Here is a 3,915-nt window from a genome sequence, read left to right on the forward strand (position 1 = left end):
AGACACCTTTCCTCAGAGTTGCAAAATTCATGTTTTGATGGCAAAATCTGGGACCAAACCCAGAGTTGTTGCAACCAATTTATTTACAAATACATTTTAATGATGTTAATTTTAAAATAGTTAATAGAAAATATAAAAATCATTCAATATTTCATGTATATCCAAAGAAACATTTTCATCTATGTAGAAGAGATGTAATAATTTAAGTGAGTCAGTAATCAACTGTATATTTCACAATAAAATTAATATGCTATGAATATGCATACATTATTTAAAGTTCCATGCATCTTCATGTCCTCATCTGTTATGCATTTGGCACTTCATCCCAAAGTATTATCTTCTAAGGGAATTATCTAGAGATGCCAGATAATGTAATAGCAGTGAGATTTATTTTGTGGGGTCTACTTTTGTCCAACTTTATATGGTCATCAACATAACACAAGAAAGATATTTCCAACACACCTGTCTCATTGAAGGTCAAATAAGATTAGTAGTGATATTAAATCAATAAAATAGCATCTTTTCAGATTGTAAACATATTTTCATTGAAAGATAATGCAAAGTAGGAGAAATTGAATGATAAATCCTACTTGTAAATGAAAATGATATATTACTATCTCTTTTGTTTTTCCTTTTTTTGCATGTAAAATTAGTTTATTCTGAGGACCAAACATTTGTTCATAGCAGGTTCTCAGAACAACAAATGAATGTCAGTTATTAGTCATAGATATGTATATGTATATATGAATTCATGATCTTCATGTGTCTGTCTCCTGAGTACAAGTCAAAGGGTAGATAATTTCCTTCCAATAATGGTTATTTTTTCAAAGTATTTTAACAATGCTAATGTTAAAATACTTAATACAGAATATGAAAATATTAAATACTTGTGTGTGTATCCAAAGAAAAATTTTCATCTATCTGGAAGAGATTTAATAATTTAAGTTAATCCGTAATCAACAGAGTATTTTACAGTAGAACTTGATGTACTATGTATATGTATATATTATTTGATGTTCTGTGTATCTTCATGTACTCAACAATTATCCATTAGGCATAATATCTTGAAGTATTGCCTTCTAAGTGAATTATAGAGGTACCAGATAGTGTAATAGCAGTGACATTTACTTAAAAAAGTCTGGGGTGTGTGTGTGTGTGTGTGTGTGTGTGTGTGTGTGTGTGTGTGTGTGTGTGTGATGTGACTATAGGTTTTTTGGTCATGACAGAATGTGAAGAATAGAAGACAACTTTGTGGGGTCTACTTTTGTCCATCTTCATATGGTGATCCAGATGAGGTCACAGTCTTGTACAACATAGACATTTCTAACAGAGCTGTCTCCTTGATGCTGAAATAAGACTAGTTGAAACATTAAAACAGGAAATTATTGTTTTTTTCTGATTGAAAACATTTTCTTTTAAAGATAATGGAAAATAGGAGACACTGAGTAATAAATACTATTTGTGAATAAAACCTATATACTAGTATCTCTTTTTGTCTTTTTACTGCATGTTGAATGAGTTATTTTATTCTTAGGACCAAACGTTTTTTCATAACACTTTCTCCAAACAACAAATGAATGTCAGAGAGTAGTTTCTGTGAGTAAAGTGGCTGCTGCTAAGCCTGGTGTCCTGAGTTCATACTCTAGGAACCCATATCATTCCTACATATCTTTCTCTTATTTCTACATTTCTGGTGTGGCATATGGACACTCACATGCTGGCACATACATTAATAATTTCAAAACACAAATAAGTGCCATTGAGGTAACTGGCAACCAAGTGATTACCTGGCTTTCATCTCTCGAACTCACATGGGATGAATAGATATCCACTTCATTTCCCAGGATGCCTTTCTCTACAGCATCACGACATTCTGTACTTTATTTTCAGGATATCATTCTGTATAGTGTCATTGTATATGGACTTCATATCCCAGGATGGCTTTCTCAACAGCACCATGACATTTTGTACTTCATTTCCCAGGATGTCTTTCTGTACAGCATCACTACTTTTGGACTTCATTTTTCAGGATGACTTTTCCTAGAGCATCACTATATATGCACTTCATTTCCCAGAATGCTGTTCTTTATAGCATCACTTAATTCTGGACTTCATTTACCAGGATGCCTTTCTCTAGAGCATCACTACATTCTGCACTTCATTACCCAGGATGCCTTTCTCTATAGCATTACTACATGTTGGACATCATTTCCCAGGATGCCTTTTACTACAGCATCATTGCATTCTGGACTTCATTTCCCAGGATGCCTTTCTCTATAGCATGTTTACATTCTGGACTTCATTTCCCAGGATGCCTTTCTCCACCATCACTAAATTCTGGACTCCATTTCCTAGGATGCCTTTTGCTATAGGATGAGTCCATTCTGGACTTCATTTCCCAGGATGCCTTCTTTATAGCATCAGTACATTTGGACTTCATTTCCTAGGATGACTATCTCTACAGCACCACTACTGGTTGGACTTCATTTCCCAGGATCCCTTTCTCTACAGGATTATTACATTCTGGGCTTCATTTCCTAAGATGCCTGTCTCTAGAGAATTTCAGAGTTCACTTCCGAGGATGACTTTCTCTAGAGCATCATTACACTCTGGACTCCATTTCCCAGGATGACTTTCTCTTCTTTTTAGCATCATTACATTTGGACTTTATTCCCCAGGATACCTTTCACTATAGCATCAGTATATTCTGAACTTGATATCCGAGGATGCCATTCTTGAGAGCATCACAACATTCTGGACTTCACTTCCCAGGATGCCTTAGTCCACAAAATCAGTACATTCTGGACTTTGTTTCCTAAGATGCTTTTCTCTATAGCATCCATACATTCTGGACCCCATTTCCCAGGATGATGTTTTCTACAGCATCAACATATTTTGGACTTCATTTCCCAGGATGCCTCTCTCTACAGCATCTGTACATTCTGGTCTCCATTTCCTAAGATGCCTTTCTTTATAGCATCCATACACTTGTACTTTATTTCCCAGTATGCCTTTATTTACAGCATTACTACATAAGGACTTCATTTCCCAGGATCCTATTTTCTAGAGGATCATTATATTCTGGACTTCATTTCCCAGGATGCCTTTCTCTAGAGCATCACTACATTCTGGACTTCCATATCCAGGATGCTTTTCTCTACAGCATCACTGCAGTTAAGACTTCATTGAAGTCTAGAAAACATCATCATGAGTGAGGTAACCAAAACACAGAAGAAAAAACGTGGTATGTACTCACTCATAAGTGGATTCCAGATACAAAGCAAAGAAAAATCAGACAGCAACCCAAGGAACCATGGAGGCAACGTTGCAGCGGGGACCCTAGGATGACTGTGGCTTATAATAAGTTTTGGTTTTACTCAATCACTGAACAAGCCTCAATGAAACATTTCACTATTAGGATAAGAATTTTATGGTATCAAGCTGATAATAGAAAAAATAAATAAATAAGTAAAAGAGAAAAAAAAAGACTGCCTTTCCCAGGATGCCTTTCTCTATAACATCAGTACATTCTAGAGTTTATTTCCCAGAATGCCGTTCTCTAGATCATCTGTGCATTCTGGTCTTTATTTCCAAGGATGCCTTTCTCTACAGTATCACTATATGTCGGACTTCATTTTCAAGGATGCCATTTTTCAGCATCAGTATATCTGGACTTTATTTCACAGGATGTCTTACTCTACTGCATCATTATATTCTGGACATTATTTCCCAGGATGGACTTCTCTATAGCAACAGTACATTATTTACTTAATTTACCAGCATGCCTTTCTCTAGGGCATCAGTACATTCTAGACTTCATTTCCCAGGATGCCTTTCTCTAGAGCATCAGTACATATTGGCTTCATTTCCCAGGATGCCTTTTCCAATAGGCATCATTACATAAGGACTTCACTT

Source organism: Peromyscus californicus, unplaced genomic scaffold (genome assembly GCF_007827085.1).
Source record: "Peromyscus californicus insignis strain IS unplaced genomic scaffold, ASM782708v3 Scaffold_33__1_contigs__length_539039, whole genome shotgun sequence".
Lineage (NCBI taxonomy): Eukaryota > Metazoa > Chordata > Mammalia > Rodentia > Cricetidae > Peromyscus > Peromyscus californicus.